Below are 18,678 nucleotides of genomic sequence, written 5' to 3'. Positions count from 1 at the left end.
TTATGCGTGAAATATCATAAAACCGTTACGGTACAGTATCAACGATGGCCACTTAAAGACCAGCTACAAATCACCACGCCCACGCCTCCCACGAAATGCATTAACTTACTCAATCATGGAAACGTTTTGACACTAAGTCACATTCAGCGGGCCTCGTGGTCTTACGTAGGCGTAATACTTTCACTCCGGAATTTAAAATGTCAAGGAATCTTCATAAGCCGCTGCCCGGTGGCAATTAATTCCTCACCTCGCTGTTTCACCATTCGTTTACAATCAATAAAGGCACTAAAAGACGAGTAGAACAGAGAAAAAGACAGATTAACCCTAGACATCTATACATTCGTCTAATCATTTTTTGCCACATTTGGGAATTCGAATTTGGGAGCGCACTTTTAACATATTCCAAGAATACTAACGTTAACCCCTTACCTTATTTAGATTTATTTTTCAACTATGATCGATACAACTATTTTGACATTAATAATTTATTCATAAAAGAGAAAAATCTTAAGTATATTCTACGCGTATGTTTGCTCTAAAATATAATAATTGAAAACCAAAACATAGTATTTAATTTGAATTAACAAGGATTGGGTAATATTTATGTTTGTTAAATTCTGTTTAAACTCTTCATCACGAGTTTCACACGTTATTATAAAGCAAGGCATCAACTTTGAACGCTTTTTTACTTTTTAATTAAAATCTAATAATATATCTCTTAACCCCTTGCCGTACAATATCGTGTCAGACTAGTGAGGAAGATCTCAATCTGAAATTAACAATAGTAAATAAATCTCAATTTTCTTGGGTTCAAAAATAAACATTATGTTTCTGTTATGAATTGTTATATTTTAAAGTAAATGTGGATTAACAAAACGTGTTTATGGAATTCTCCTTCGTTTCTAGTAAGTTATTAATGACAAAGTAATTCTTGCGAATGCAATTATGAAAGAGGTCATAGGTTAAGGAGTTAAGTTGTGCTACTTTCTTTGAAATAAATAAATGAAATATGAAAATACACATGTCCTTAATTTGTAGTCTATGAGTCGAATATTTAGTTACATAGTAACACTAATTTCAGTTTAGTTATCTAGGCTTAATCTTCGTGTTCCGATGAATGAAACCGAACGAACCCGAACCTGTAATACGAATTCCGCTGCAAGTCATGTAACCGAGCGGTATTCTTTGAATGGAAAATATGCTGGAAGCTGATCATTCCCACCGATTTTCTTTCACTTTCACATATGGTTACTTCTTTTCCTTTTTTCTCCTCTGGACCCCCGTTGTGTTCCTGCATCGCGTGTCTCGTTGCACAACGGGCCCCGCGTATTTCCCACCAGACGAATTCGACTAGAAGCGGATGGGAAATCTGATGATTTTGATCTTGCCATAGAAACTCGTGCCAGTTCAATTAAGACGGATGCTCCGCGGTTGAATAATCATGGGATAATTCGAGAAATCGCCCGGCTGAGCGTAATTCTTTCGGTCCGATCGTCTGATCTCTGCAAGTAGAAAATATTTTGATTAGATATTATTCCGATTACCATATTGATAGACATACTACGATCAAAGTATGAATATTTTTACATTCATAATACTGAAGACCACGCAATATCAATAAAATGTGAATATCAATCATAAAACTGAAAAGAATTCTATCTTTATCCTAGGAAACTCACTAATAGAAATAGCACATTTCATTAACAAGAATTTAAAAACGAATAATCAGGACAAACAAATGTCACAAAAATAAAATGACTATTTCTCAAACGTCAAGTCTGAGATTTGAATATCAAATAACCATTCACCTTTGAATAATGCTATAGAAAAATATTAAACACGATCTAATCGATACGTAACGTAAAACTATTAAAACATACGTCGATTAAAGAATTCTCACGGAACAATGTTATTATTGAAACATTCATGCTCGAAACCACTTAGCTTGCGAAAATAAAAAGGAAGACCGGTAATATAAACGACTGCGAGCCCTATTTTCCCCCAGTGATTCTTTCACAACGGAACGGCTCGCGTTCGCCAGGACACGGAACAGTAAAGACGGTAACAGTCCAATGAATAAAACAATATGATAAACATCGAGAGTTCGATCGTTCGTCACAATCGAACGAATTCGTTCTAGATTCCGTTCGAAAGCGATTCCTACGTAAATACTTATTCGAGAACGAGCCGGGCCTCGTTCCAGTGAAACGCATCAAGCTAAAGAAACTTACGGTCTTTTCTTCCGATCGGGATTATGATTTCCATCCGAGACGATACGCTGCGGGCCCCAACGGGCGGATATTACCACGCCGGTGATAAAATTAGTTTCACAACCGTGCGAATGGCTGACTATCGTTCACGGTATACCGAGGATGGGGTACAAGCCTTTTTTCCCAATAAAACGTTCGACGGTCTGGAATAAAGTGGCCCGCTAATAGAGATAACTGGACCAGGCACGAGCCTGCTTCCAGACAGTAATGACGACAACCGTTTCTAATCGCCGGAGAAAAATAGCCGCGTGGATTTGTAGTTCCGAACGCGGCCCGCCATCAAATATCGATGAGTAAGCTTCGAATAATCGTATTCCTGTGTTCCATTCTTTGGGTTTCAGTTATGGCTAGACTATAGAGTTTTACGCGTTTATGGGAATTTCGGGAGTGCAGAATTACATAGAATGCATGTGATGGGAAAAGATATACAGAATTGAAGTATAGTTTTTGTAATGTGTGATGGGAAAAAGTATTTTCTATTATAGTTCTGTTTTCCTGCTTTTATTCTTAAAGATTGAAATTTGTATCAAGATACACAGTTTAGTTATGATAGTATATGAAATTATTATTTGCCTGCCGAGGATATTTGCGTTAAATAAAATTCTTTTGGTATAATTTACAACGACTGGAGTTGGACAATAGATTACTTGTTTCCGAAATAATTTTAGTACTTTAACCTTTGTTTTAGTACCTTGCAGAAAGGCGTAATAATTGGAGAGATTCTAATGGGAATTTTATTCTGAGTGTAAGAGAAGAACTATGTAATTCTGGTTTATGTTTAGAAGATTATAGTTTTAACTTTGGTTCTGATTTATTATTCGTGTTATACCATTTTAAACACATTCTAAGTGTTCTCATTTCTAAGGTGTAATGCTATTTTAATAATAAAATGCATGCAATAATGTCTTAATTGAAATGTATACAGGTGTATCTGTAAGTGCTATGGTTGTTTTGTGTGCGCTGTACGGAGTCCATAAAAGTGTTCCACCTCCGCAATTTAAATCAAAAGTAAAAGCACGGTGAACGTAACCGTACACTGAGCAAACACTTGTGAATGACAAAAGACACCTGTAATTACTATCAACTATGTTATTTCCTCGAGAAACATTACATGGAAAATTGCAACACAGCGATTGGCAATTTTCTAATACCGTATGTGTCGGTGACACGTATGTGTACTCTCACCAGAACTTAAAACACTCACTATTTACACATAATATGTAAAAAATAAAATTGATTGCCTATCTTTTGTTATTTCGATATTATGGTATCGTTGTAACAGTATATGCTAATTTATGAATAAATTTGTGAACCCCTCCTCACATTTCCTACTTTTCCTAGCATATTATGGAAAATAATTGCATTGTTTCAAATACAAAGAATGCATAAAATGCATTTACGATCCATGAAAGTGCAACCTGACACTTATAAACAGCCACAGTCTATTTATCACTTTAACGATATCCTGTTCATTTATGCATTGGAAGCATCATCGGAGAAAATTGTCGGCCGTTTTACCTCCAAGGAGATATAACTTTTCGACCGAGTGAAGATGAGGGTGCGGCGTAAAATGTGCGAGATTAGATACGTGTTAGGCCGATATGAAAATTCACGCCCACGCGTAATTATCCTAGCGATGTAAGAATGCTTACCGATTGGTTCATTGCTAAATACCAGGTGAAAACCTACCACCTGAGTTGGATTACTTAATGGTAGTACCTGTGGTTACACGATTAAGCCACATTCATTTACAAAATGAGTGGTTTTTTATCCGGCTACTTCCACGTTTACGAAATCCCATTGCGTGATACTTTCGCCAAATAACACCGACGATCACAGTAAATGAGAAAATAGAATAGATATTTCGATAACCGAAAACATAAGATTCTATTTATAGAAATACCTTCTTTTAATAAAATAGTAAGAAGAATTGAAATGAACTTTTTCGATTATTTCCCTATTTCTTGTAAATGTAAATGAATATTTTCGAAATACTTTGTTATATTTTGAACAATAATTTACCTAAATATTACATTAAAGTGTAATTCTAAATTTTATTTTTATATGATCAGCATATTTTCTAATACAGTAATAGAACCTGCCAAAAGAGTTATTGTGAAAAGTACTTTCACCATTGGTCTTAAGAATTCTTCACTATGATTCGATAAATATCTATAAGTACTATCGCATATCACGTATAAACTTTTTCTTTCAAAGGTTTCGCTGTGGTGTTTAGACGAGCGATATTCTATCCGTGAATGATTCTTAGAAGGAAATCTTAGACCTATGTTAGTACAGTGTTAAATACTGATTATGTTTCGGTAACGATGAGGAATAGAGGAGCTATGCATTTCAAAATGCGTCTCATCAAATTAGTTAATTCTCCATTCTTCTATTTAAAATCATTTCTATATATAATAAGCAATAAAAAATATAATAAACGAATTAACATTATTAAGTTCACCATTTATATTCCACAAAACATAATATCAAAAAGTAATAAAAATTATCATGAAGAATGAATGTTAAAATCATGTTAACACTAAAACTACCAGACGTGTCAAAATAACCCGTTCCTGATTTCTTTATTTTGCAATTATTAAGCAGATAACAGAGATGGTTCCCTGAGAAATGGCTAAAGAAATTGATTAGCAATACGCAAACTGTATTGTAAATCAATCGAAGTCTCGGGAGATATATTCTTCAAGTTTCTATAGAAGAATTTCAAACAGTCAATTTAACTGCTCGGTAGTTTCGTGTTAAATCATGTTAAAAATCACGAAAATTCACTGTTCCTCTAAAGCATCGATTTTCTGAGCAGGAATTATTCTGCCACGAGACTCTCTCGCTACTTCAGCCTTTGACGACACGCCGCCATTATTACGCGTCCGAATCTTTCACTTGCAAGACAAGGAGGCGAAACGCATACTTCCACAGCATAAGAAAATGTATGTTGTATCTAGTTAACGGACGCCGGCGCCAGGGGAAAATTTAGCTACGGGAACCGTCATACCGTTTGAACATCTAAGTTAACGACGCGTCGCCGAGCAATCTGTCTGACCTCTCGTCTACGGCGAATTGAGTCCCGGACAGTTTGAGATAAGTGCCGGACGCGAGCCGTCCGTGAGTACTACTGTACGCGCCTCCGCCGATAGAGGCCGATGCATCGCCTTTTGATTTATTAGACCGCATTCTACCTCGAGCTTCTTCTGCCCCTATTTATATTCTCTTTACGACGAGCATTCATCTCCACTCGTCCGCCTATTGGTCCGTCTATTAATCTTCTATATGATATCGGAACTCGAAACGGCCATGTGAAAAAGGAACGACATGACCGCCGAGGGTCGTGGAAATTGGTAAACGTCGGCTAATTTAATGCACCGGTCTCCACATTCTTCAGCGTTCGGACAGCCCCTTGATGAAAATCGTATTTCCGCGATGAAAATCGTTTCTGTGAAATGTACTCGCGGATAAAGATGACTTACTATGATTTCAACGCTGGACTAGTTCGCCTACGATATATAATTTTCTGATTAAAATACCTCTCTAATTGAATCGATAATATTTTTAACGCTATCTTGTGCATACGACTTACAGGTTTATGTGATTTGTGGAAAGGTTGTATAAATCATGCATTTGATCTTCCGTGTAGTTAGTGTGTTAGTAAATCTTGTTAAATGGAAATTTTAGCGTCGTGGATAAATGTTGTGCAAACAACGTTTCAATTAAAAATGATGTATACACCGTGTGTTTAGTAAGATATTGGATACATACAAGTCATTTATTTTATCTATACTTGTGTAAATTTATTTTTCTGAAATTATACGTGTCCTTTATGTCTTTTTGTATTATTACTATTCATGGTGTATAATAATGTTTGCAAGATTATATACCTTTAAAAGAGGTGAGCTTCGATAATCACAGAAGGTATTTAAGTGTTTCCATTAATAAGAATTACGTATATAGTTGTTTGACAAGGCTATCTTGCGAAGCAGGAATTCGCGAAAATATTCGGGATTACGGCATGGTACTTCGTGCAAGCTTGGAGGAGATTTTTCCCCTTACCTTGAAGGGTCTTGGGAACAATTACCTCGCGAATCGAATGCTACGCCGGGATAATTATCGTTAAGCGATTTGACCTCGTACTCTGCAACTTCGAGAGATTTCGTGACCTTCTCACAGACGGAGTCGAGTAATCGTTCGCGGATTTTTTAATGCAAAGAAGTTTCAAGACTTAATCGTTTCAAGACTGAGGACCTAATTTCGTTGGACACGAAATAAAACGATTTTGTGCACATCGCACGTTTCTAGCGTGGAAGATCGTTGTATGAAAGTGCCTAGCAATTATTGAACACAAGATTACGAGATATGAAAACCTCTAAAGGTACGATTTACTAATTAATGGAAACATTGTAAGCATATCTACTGAATAGTAACGCAAATACTAATTAATCTACTTAATTGAAGAAAGTTGTCTACTTTTCTATAGTCAGTGTGTTTACTTTTAAATAAACCAATTATTATAAGACGACGAGGTTAAGATACATAGTACGTAACTATAAATTTGTACATTCTGTATAAGATATTGAGAATATTTATATTTTATATAGAAAGAGGTAATTTATTACTGATTTATAATACACATAAGAATGTAAATATTGTATGAATATATATTTTGTAAGTATTTGTTCTTTTTTCATAATGTTCAGTAATTAATAGCGTTCTACAGAATCTCAATGGTTGCAATTTCTGGCTAAACATGTTTCTCTCTCGCGTAATTGAAGACGCTCGACGTGGGCCTAATCACAACTGCCAAGCCCCGAATAGAGTGAGGACCGCGCAATCTAGGAGGAAAAGCAACGGTATACAAACAGCCCTAATTATGTAAATTGGATTCTTAAGCCTGATTTACAAGAAGATATCGTTGCCCCAGGGGCAACTTCGCGTAGCTCGATCACGGTGGGGCACGTTTTGAACCTATGCTTTGGCGAAACACGACGCCGATGCTTCTAAATTAAGTTGCGGACACGGTAGCGCAAACTGCTCATCCATATGCAAATGTTTTAGTAAGTAATAAATTTGTTAAAAAAATGAATCCAGTTTTCCGAATCATTTTATATGTTAATTTCGACAGATGATACAACTGTTTTTGGATTAGGGATGCAGCCAATCGAAATGGTTGCCACACTTTTCCTGCGTATAAATGTTCATTTCCATAGTAGACACATTATACAAGAATGAAAAAAAATATTTTCTGTCGTGTCAACGTAAGTAATTTACGTTGAATTATAACGACAAAAATTACCATCAATATTATGTCAAATTAAGTAATATAACTTGAATTTTCTACAAAGAGAATTAATTTTCTAGATTATTTGTTTCATAACGCAAATTTTAATTATTGCAATAAAAATCTAGTACATTTGAAAATGATTCAATACCGTAATGACATTCATTACGTATAATGATGTAAGAAATAAGTATGCTCCTCATATTATTATCTTAATGGTAAACTGCACATTTCTATGCAAAATAAAACCATTCAAGTTTCTGTTCCAGTAACTTAAATTAAGTGATATTTTATACGATTCGCTGATAAGATATAAAACTAATTGATCCTTCAAATTACATACTCGATGTTTATTATATTGCAACTGACACACTCGAGTACAGTATAGAAACAAAATTTACAATTCAATCATCACCAAAACAGTTTTAGAAATTTCTTCTTTTTTAGAAATTATTGATTGAGTAGCATAAACAAGTGGGACACGTCATATTATAATTAACTCACATGACACAAAACTATCCAAGAAATACATACCACAGGATATATGTCACCTGTTGACACGAATTTAACTGATCCATAAAAATGTCAAAAGGTTTAAAAGTGTTCTAGCTTCTGCAAAGCAATACCGAAATCGATATACACAAATCCTATACCAAAAAGAAATATTTTAATCTAGAATAAAAATTCCATAATTCATATTTAAAGCTAAGAACCAAAAATTTCGGATCTTTACACAAATATTCTAAAAACATTAATTAGCAAAATAAAATTACGATAGCAAATAGCCGTCCCTAACAATATATATTATATATATTATATATATTATATATATATTCATATATTATTTTATATCGCGTGCACCCTACACAATCCTGCACTCTGAAATTCCCCATAAAGCATCAAAATCCAGTCTGTCCGTAACAAAAAATCATCTCACAATTCATAACACAACCTTTTTTTACAATCTGTGTTTCCGAGGATGTAATTCGCCCCCCCCCCCGCATGCAAAAACCCATCAAAATGTTAAAAGATTGGATTAAATTTTCGAACAAATATAGACAATTTTTTTAATTTAAAGAAATTTGAAAATGATGAAAAAAAGTGGTAATTTGACTAGAAAAATAATATTATTATAATATCTGTATTAAAGAAAAGCATCATTTAAAACTATTTCAACATAAATTTAAAAAACAACCCTTTCCTATGAACAAAAATTTAAAGAATATTTTGTGTAAGTTTTGACACTTTCGAATGAAATTGATTGAATTATGAGCAAATTATGTGCAAAATTTGGGTGGATATATGTTCTACAATAATAGTAGAAGTACAAAAGTAGTATAACACTATAGAAACAAAAAATATTTTTTCCGTGAAATGCCTAGTGTTTGACGATTTCGACCCACTGCGAATCGTCTCTCAACTTACCGTCGTGCTCGTTTTCGTTGTCCCGCGGCCGTCGCGACGTTCCTGCGGGTGTTAGGGTACGCGTCCATTTGAGAGTGAAACTATCGCGAGTGGTTCTCGAGAACATTTCTCGCGAGTTCATACTGCCTTGAGAGTGACGATGACTTTGACGATACTCCGAGACAGATACTTTTAAGCCCTAGACTGCTGAACCTCTTTTTGCTTCGCTTTGGGACAAAATTAAGTTAACGCTATGCGACCCGATAGCACCACATTAGTGTCGAATATAAATCATCAATATTCATCAATTTTTTTGTATTTTCTAGTTTATGGACTTAAATATTTTGGCAATTGAACGACTTGTGTTGTTCTAATTTTTATAAAAAGTTGGAGATATGTCGTGTTCCTTATTTGGTAGGTTTAGTGTTATCGAATATTTTTTCGGTGGTGAATGTGTTAATGCAGTATCTAATTAAGAAAAAGAGAGTAACTCGCGATAGTTTTATCAAATGTGTCCGTTTTTCCTTCGTTAATCTCTCGTTACAGTTTTCTTTGTTAGAATGTTAATCGTGAATGTTCACAGTACTCGAAAGACAAAAGGATCACTAGCATTTGCTTGGTATCCCAGGTCAAGATAGACACCACCGAAACGTGAGGGAAATACCGGTAGGTATGCAAAGAGAGAACTGTGACGAAACGTGAAGGTAAAAGTGAAGGTTCAACGGATTGGGTGCCCTGATGAATTATTCAATTGGGTGCAGGGAAAGGATCCAGGATATCTCATATTCTAGGCTAGTAGGAGAGCCGTGAATCGAAACCGGAAGGGGAGGAGAGAGGAAGAACACTTTGCGCAACGTGTGAAAGCGATGTAAGAGATAATCTTATCGATCGTTACTTTGTAATTAGAAATTAATTAACAGGTCTCTGTGATATATCTATTTTTTGTTACGTGTAATAGTACGCCCCACTATTTCACTAGGATATTGCATCTCAGTGAAAGACATTATGAGTTACTTAATTATACAGAATACTTTGAATGAAGTAAATCTTACCCTCTTGCATTGATTGTTTACAATCTTCGACGTTATGAATTAAAAGATGACGCGAATAAACAATTTTGATATTTTAAATTTCAAATGGCAATAGATAGTTCCCTTTTACTTCATTTTTTGAATTTTACACATAAATTAGTAGACGAGATGTTTAACGAATCCAAAACACATGCTGGGCTTGCTAAGCAACTAGCATCTCCGTTTCTATAAACACCTACTTACAAAGGAATTTAAATAAACCTAAAAATTGTTCTCTTCTACATCTATTTACTTTGAAAATCCTCCAAAGAACTTCAAGAATCAGAAAAACGCGGAAGTCACCATTACTGTCCCATGCGACTAGAATAAATTTTTTTCCTTTGTTCGATCAGCATCGAGAGATTTAACCAGTTAACTATGTTTGGCGACTATAAACGTCATCTTAAAACTTAAAATGATACTAATTCTTTCAACGATGAATTCTTTATTTTTTTCGGATAAGTATGTAACTCTTCCTTGTTTTGCTTTGGTTTTTCATTAATACATTCATTATTCTGATAATTGATTAAAATATCAATTAACATTTTTTGATTTTATCGCGCAAAACGAGAAATTTTTCAAATAAAATTCTACAGTTAACCGTTTAACACTTTGATGGCTGCACAATTTATGGAGTCGTTTGTAGTGTAAGTGAAATAATTACAGTATATTCATTGAAATAATAGAAACATGTTAGCAACAAAAGCAGTTTTCGACGAAAACACGTGATGTGTATTGACATGTACCATCAAACCCGTAACCTGAAAGCATTTTTATACGCTTTCTGAAAATAAGGTTGCGAAGTCACATCTACATAACAGCAGTCATCAAAGTGTTAAGAGTGAACAAGGAGATCCTAAAACTATTAAACGAACGAAACAAGAAAAAAAGAAGTTGCGAGAAAGAGTGAAAGTGGAGTGGGGCGCTAAAGGTACGCTCTCTTGGCACGGCTAAGGCGGATGCTGCAGGGACGTGAGATTCTTGGCAACGGAACCGCTGCCTCCTAACTCGGTACCACCATAAGGATCGCGGTCGTCAGATGTTTATATTCGTGATAGTGCCTCTCTCTGTCCCCAAATAACCGGCCCGATGGCGACCGATTCCCGTGCCGGTACGACATATTGGCCGCCTTCAAATAGCGGCCGCCCTGGTCGTTGAGAGAAAGAAATATCGTCGCGTGTCCGTCGTGTTTTGTACCTACGCGAATATGCTCGCAGTTACCGGCAACTTAATATTGCCCCTTTCGCCTCCGGGACAAATTGACTCTGTGTGTAGCGAGGCAATAGAGACAGCGCGTTTACCGCAATCAGAGGACTTTGAAAATTTTACGAGCGGACCTAGCGCGGTAGGAACGAGATTGCTGCTGCAACAGAACCGTAAACGCGGACGCGGGATATGAATTCGGCGTGACTTTTACTGCCGATTCGAGCATGCACGCGTACCCGCCGCTACTTGTCACGTTATTGTCGGCCGTTCGGCGACGATCGAACCGCAATGTCCAACTTACCGGCGATAACCTCCTTCCATCGGGATTGACGTTGCCCGCGAAAAGTAGAACGCTTGGGAAATATTATGTGAAACAGTACCAGCTTTATCCTGGACAGCACGCATCTATATCTAACCACGTATTGCTCGGACACTTCGTTGGTTTATGTTCTTTCCTGGAAAAGAATGCTTAGGGTAGAAAATGTCAGCTGTTCCGAGTAAAAGGACTGCATTCCTATGCGACGGAGAAGGAAGGGATGCGGATGGGCTTGCACTGACCCATTTAAGGACTTGCGAAATCGCAAAAGTGCACTGAAGACTAAACCGTTTAATTTGTCTTCGAGAGTATTAGCTTCTAGAAGCATTTGTTCGGACTTGCATATTTGAATTGAAGAATGTGTTGTTCGTAAGTTGATAGTGTATTTGAACGCTTGGAAATGTTCTTGTGCATGTAATTTTTGTTGTATTTCTGCAGCCTCTAATCTATTATGCTTAAGGAATTTTGTTAGCACTAAGTAGCTTGGGTATTCTATGAGAAAAGTTATTACTAAGGAATTGTAAAATATTAATTCTACTAATTCTACTACTAGATTAAGCAAGGAATACTTCAATAAAAAATTAACCTATGATATTACAAGTAACTGAGCAACTGCTAAGGCTGACAATATTCTTCCGAATGTTTTTTAATAGAAAATCCTCTTTATTAGATTCTCACTTGTCCACGACTCGATGTATTTGCGTTACAAAAATTTGTGGTGGACAATGAATCCTGTTTATCTCGGGAAATGCTTCACGTGGCTTTCGGCAACGTGATAAATCCTTCCACCGCGGTCAGATACGCGTCACGTGCTATAAATAGGCAAAGGTACGTTCACGCGGGGACGATCGGTTAAAACATTCAAGACATCTTTGTATGGACTCACCGCGGCGCGAAGTAATAATTTCATTACTCGCCAACCAGCTCGGCCGAAGTGGTGAAGGTATTAACGGCAAGCCCCGCATTCTAGACACTTTTGTGAAATGTCCTTAAGTAAAATGCTAGGCTTATTTTGCACGCTGAATCGCTGAACACGTTGATTAAAAATATCGTCTAGATCGAGCGTTTGATAAATCGACTGCTGCGCCGTTTACGCATGTTCCATACAATGTTCGGTGAAATAGTTATTAAAAGTAAACGTTAAACGAAACGAGATCCGTCGAAACAGATAAAATTAATTGAAGAAAATTGAACATCCATATAAAAATTGCTTAATGTAGGTAAATCTAGAAAAATTGTGTAAACAGTTGTATCTTTAACCCCTTGCGCTATGATTTATTTTTCAACTGTGATCAATAATTCAACTGTGTCAGCAATAATTTAATAAGAAAGAGAATAATTCTATGTTTATTCTATGTTTACGTTTGCCCTACAACATAATAATTGACAACTTTATTGTTTTTTAAATTCTATTTAAAATGTTCACCGCGAGTTTCGCATGTTATTGTAAGACAAAGGGTTAAAGCTTCTACAACCATTCTTTCGAACAGTTTCAAATAAAATGTTGGTTACCACTTTTTAATGCGAGAAAGAAAGTTTCACATTAATATATAGGGTCATAGTCAACATTGAAATCGTTATGTACCATTTTTATTGGCCATTATTTATTATAGTAAAATTATTCTTCGCCGTAATTCCAGAATATTCGAAGTGGTAGACTAATTTCTCTTTTGGCACGGCGATATGTAATTAGGCTTGGCGCCGTAATTGGCGTAAATAATATCCATCGGTGAGTTCGCCAAGTGGGTACTCACGTTGCAAGCCATAAACACATTGTGCACCAGAGACGACGCGTTTAGAACCGCGCGCCGCGCCGTGAAGCCGTAAACTCAACATATCGTCAACGAAACAGGATTACCAACATCTTTCCCTTATCTTCTATCTGTTTCTTCGCCGCCATTCTATCTGTCGTCGGAACACGTAATTAGAATGGAAGCGCACAATGGAATTCTACTTCTAGTTTCTGCAATCATTTTCGTGTGGACTGTCTGCATCGGTTCCTCGAGATTCTTTCGCGTCGATGTTTACATTAAAAAAATGAACAACGCGATATACGACGGAATGTAAAGTGCAACGCGACTGTTCCAGGAATTCAAGAAATCTCCGAGTACGAATCCTTTCTGGCCACCCTTCTACCCAACACGGGGTACTTTGGCATTAAAAATAGCGCCGGAATCTTGGCGTCGTGGAAAGGACATTTTCGTTGCTTTATTTTCGACATGTAGGGAAATACGCGTCAACCCTTCTCACTCCACATGCACTGTGATATGAATGATGTTTTCTTAATGGAGAAAGTCGCAAGCGAACTTCATTCATAACATTTTAAAAAGACTGAAAAGTTAGTCTTATAAACAAGTATTTTCGAAAACGTTGGGAAAACTTAGAAATAAAGACGTCAATTCACAAATCAATGTTTTTTGATCTTTTTGAAAATATTTTTTGTTTTAGTAATGAATGATGAATGGTACACTTTTTTAAAACTTTCACTCTGTTGTATTTTTAAACAATTACATCAACGCATGACGGCCACAGTCTAATATTTACATTTGTTTGATTTATATTTTCGTTTACATTTCAATACATTCCCTATGCATTTTCCCTTGATATAAGCTGGATTAAAATCTAGTTATTACAATGAGTACTCACTTTCTTTGATGCTTTCTCTTTTCTATGTTCGGCGAGCCGCAACGTACACTACCGAGGCTAATGGCAGTCTGACATTATCTGGCAGTTGATCCCTTTGCTTCCGTGTCCATTCTGAAACAGAAATCATTAATTTAATTTACATTCTTCTTATTACTTAAAATCAGTTTTAATTAATTCTTAGAAAATGTCAAGAGCTTCATGTGAAAACGAAGGAAATGAATGTAACTTCCAAAAATACGTTAAATATTAACTTTGTTGGGAATTTTGCGTATCCAAATATGATCTTACAATAATCAATGAGTTAATAAAACATTATCGAATTCATTTTATATAACAGTAATATTATAAATTAATATTTTATTGCGTAAGAGATGTCTAATCTATATACAAACAAAATTTCTCAGACCATAATGACATAATTTAAATTTGATTAATATTATTAATATTAGAGGCTTCATTTTAAATTTAATGGCTTAAATTTAAATCATGCTGTATGCTACAGTAGCTGCAATTTGCAATGGAATAATGAAATGACCCGAGCTCCTAACTGCTTTTGCGAAGCTTGTCTGACAAGGGTAGTTAGTACCGGAAAAAGAGAAATATAGCTTCGGCAAAGAGTAGTCGGGAATCTTGGCGCCGGTCATACGACTTCCACTGCTCGATTTTTGCAGCGTATGAGCTGAACATTATGCAATGTTTCTATGAGCTATGATTGTTATTTTCGGATATGTTTTGCCTTGAGGTATATTCTGGGATCTCTGCCGAACGCACGATTTATTTATACAGTTTCATAACAAATCAATCTTTTCAGTAATGTTTTATAAAGACGCAACATTTACTCTAATTTTATGGACACTATGATATTAAACTGATTATTGAACTGACAGATGATTGTTGAATATTCAATTGTTAATATTTGGAAACTAATAGTCAACTTACACGGTGAGCAAAAACTTTTTCATTAATACTTCTGTGAGGAATATAGAAGTTATCGATTGTCATATATTTTTAGGATACTTCGTATTCAGCAATTTATGGTACACAGATTGTAATTGTTCTGGATATTTCATATAATCTACAAGACTTTATGTAATGTACATTTATATCAAATCAATTCAAAGAATATAAAGTTAGTATTCAATATTGTTTGAAATAATTCACGTAGAATAAAATGAGTGTGCGACAGAAGTTAGAATGTTTCTGCAGGAAATAATCAGGAGTTAATGCAGAACTATATAATAATACATATTACACAAACAACATTCTTTCTTCTGAATCAAATTTCCTGTAATAATTCCGCCTCCCTTAAGCACTTCGTTATCTGCTAATGTTCCATAATATGAATGTGTTCAGCTAAGTTCACCAGAATCATCCATGCCAGAATACGTTCTTGTATGTACAGTGAATACATGTGTTTACATCTCGACATTATACACGGTTATCTGTTTCAAGCTAACTCGCGTGCTTGCCCCTGACGCGTCTATCTAATATCGTCCGCCTTAGCGTCGACAGTGCAATTACGGTGCAAATGTGTAGACTACGTATTCACGTACTGATTTTTATGATTCCGCCGATACGATAGGAAAAGAATGAAAAAGTTCATGTAAAAATCAGTCACATCTGAAAATAGAAAATGTGAAAGCAAACCTGTTTCACTGGTTGAAATTGAAATTTCGTTTTCTGTTGATACGTACAAAACTGAAATTTACTGCACATTAAAATTGAAAATTATACAGAGGAATTATTATGTAAATTATCATGTTACATCATATGTAACTGTGCAGGGAACAGCAGAGTTTATATGTTATTATAAATTAAATAATGTTATCATTTAATTTCTATAGACGTTCTTGAGGTTTTAAATTCATTAGATACGTGGAAATATAAAAATCTGTAAGATCCTCGTTCAATAAAGAATTATTTACAAGGTAAGATGATGAATTTAGAGACAGTGAAATTGGTTAAGATAATTATTAACGACTCAAAACTGCGAGTGTAATTTGTACATCAACCAGAAACACCAGAAACTTAAGTTATAATATTTTTAAATGGACGTCGATCTGATTATGAACTTGTTTCATGCTTCTCAAACTATGAGTGCATAATCAGTGGAAATCATTCAGCCAGCTACTCACTTTCTGACAACTCAACTTCATCTGTCTCCACCCAGGCCTTCATACAACGTGAAATATCCGGGATGAAAAAGATTTAACGTGCAAAAAGGGTCGTTTATGTTCGTCTAAGGTGGACAATAATCTTTAATAGAGTTCTCATGTCGGCAGTATGATCGTTCTAACGGTTGTAATGCATGACCGTTGAAACAAGCTATTAAACTCGACTATTTCTATTTCATCGAGCCTCAAACGTGTTTCGTTCTGTAATCGATAACGATAGTACTAAAAACACTGCCTTTGAATTTTCAATTGCTCGCGATCACAAATTATCACAAGTAATATTTTAATCTCCGATGATATGTATCAACTATTGGAAAATCGTTTATTTCACTAAGCAGTATCGCATTGGAAGAATTGAGACTTATACATTTCGATATGATCGAGCGATGCGTGTGTAATCAGTTGCTGAATCGTTTCCGTTCGATAATCGAATTTCTATTACCCGTTATGCAATTAAGTTGATGCGATTCTTCAATAAAATGTGTACAAAATACAGTTTTACGTATTACAAGGAGAGAATATAAATGTGGAAGTAGTTTTGTAAAATGAACACATTCTTAAACAATGTCACAGTGGATTTCAAATGATTAAAAACATAGGTTGAAAATCCAAATCTAACATCCTACCAGAGGATTCTTTTTCTGTAAATCTTCAAGGATGTCACGAGATGATTCAGCGATGGATGCATGGAAGAGACATGCCAAAAGTAACTTCTATGTTTATCGCGCCTACTACGGTAACTATATAAATCACTCTCTTTCTGAAAGAAAACCTCCATTTGGCAAGGTTCTGCTTCTGAGACAGCAGAAAGAATGAATGCGAGCGCCGATCGGGGAGATATCGAGCGAACGAAACTTTTGTTCGATGCCAAGTTCTTAACATTATTCCGGAAGAACTAGACTTTCAGTGTGAACAGCATTCTAACATTAGAACACATATTTTCTACTTAATGATGCAGGTTTTTTTGCAAAGAACAAAGATTAAAGAAAACGTACTAAAGATTTTATCTGTTTAAATACTAAGTATCGTCAATATGCTGTTGATTTTATGTATTTATTACATTCTCTGCTGTGTAAAGCTTCATTTCATATGTAAACTGAACTCTTCATTATATTATTGATTCTAATAAAATCTTTAACGAAAGAACTGAACATTTATTTGATTCATTTCTGAGAAACAATCTATAAGTGAAGTATCTAAGTGAAATGTGTTATGTAAAACAGAAGATCACAGAAAACATCAGCTTTTACTTGGAACAAGTTGAGAGAAATTCCTGGGTCTCGTTTTCTGCAATTATCGCGTTGGTACCATCTTTGTCAGAACGAATTTCCCCATCGACAAAAGATGAGACGTGTATGGTATTCTAAGAAACCATTGCTACAACTGTGAAGAGCTGCATAGTATTTATAAAATAGTAAATCCACATCTAACATGCACAATTCTTTAGAAATCAATTTTTTGAAATTTAATGAAACTCATAGCACAGTGTATTTTTTATTTAATCCCACTTTATATAAATTGATCTTAAAAAATCTACATTCCTCGATAAATTCTTACAAGTTCCTCCGCCTATTTCTTGTTCATTCATTTAGAAAATTTAATCATGTACCATAACCAAAAACGTTCCATTAAAAGAAACCAGATTATGTCTTGTTCAAATATTATTCAAAGCTATACATAAAATAAATGTGCCGATAATTAATCAGTTAAGGCTATAAGAACACTATATTGGTATTACAAACGCATATATAAAATATAAACATAAATACTCATGTAAGTATAAATATTTATATTAAACATTTCATATTAAATATTTCCATTAAAATATTTATATTTATACAACGCTAACTAGCTATTGGTACATTTACCTTACCCTCTTTTGTAATATCGGTGTTAACAGGCGACAGGATTTACAGCGCGAAGGAACAGTTTAACACACTCATTCCCCGACACCGGTGAAAATAATCGGCGCGACAGAGAATTAAGGGAACGTCAACAGATGCACGTGGGTGCATATGTCAAATGTCGAAACGTGTTAGAATGTTTCGTCGTTGGGTTCGACGGTACATGTCGGCGCGGTCCGGAGACGGACCAAGTGGAGCCAACACGCACGTGGACTCGTTCCAAAGTAAAGACGGTCGGCGTTCATCGCGTTCGGATTATTCGCGCGACATTTTACTTTCTCGTTTCGTCCCCTCGCTAAATTTATGCGCCGCGATCATTACTTGCTCTGTGCCGGCTCTATCGACTAATTCACCAACCTCGTTTTCCGCGCTCTGCGCCCAGATTCGCGATCGTCGAC

The 18,678-nt window shown here is 35.5% G+C and overlaps 1 long non-coding RNA gene across 2 annotated transcripts; it reads right to left on the bottom strand.

The window, feature by feature from the left end:
• Positions 1-672: 672 nt before the first annotated feature.
• Positions 673-18,398, bottom strand: LOC116431158 (uncharacterized). Of its 2 annotated transcripts, XR_012997923.1 has the most exons (4): positions 18,250-18,398; positions 14,203-14,313; positions 11,542-11,695; positions 673-1,502 (listed from the first exon to the last, which is right to left on the bottom strand). It is a non-coding gene; the product is annotated as an uncharacterized LOC116431158 (long non-coding RNA). The 2 variants fall into 2 exon arrangements; XR_004235863.2 differs by lacking the exon at positions 11,542-11,695.
• Between the last annotated feature and the right edge of the window lie 280 nt (positions 18,399-18,678).

This window comes from Nomia melanderi, chromosome 2 (assembly GCF_051020985.1).
Source record: "Nomia melanderi isolate GNS246 chromosome 2, iyNomMela1, whole genome shotgun sequence".
NCBI lineage: Eukaryota > Metazoa > Arthropoda > Insecta > Hymenoptera > Halictidae > Nomia > Nomia melanderi.
Note: the sequence above shows the minus strand (reverse complement) of the source record. Positions and strands in the feature narration are given on the sequence as shown.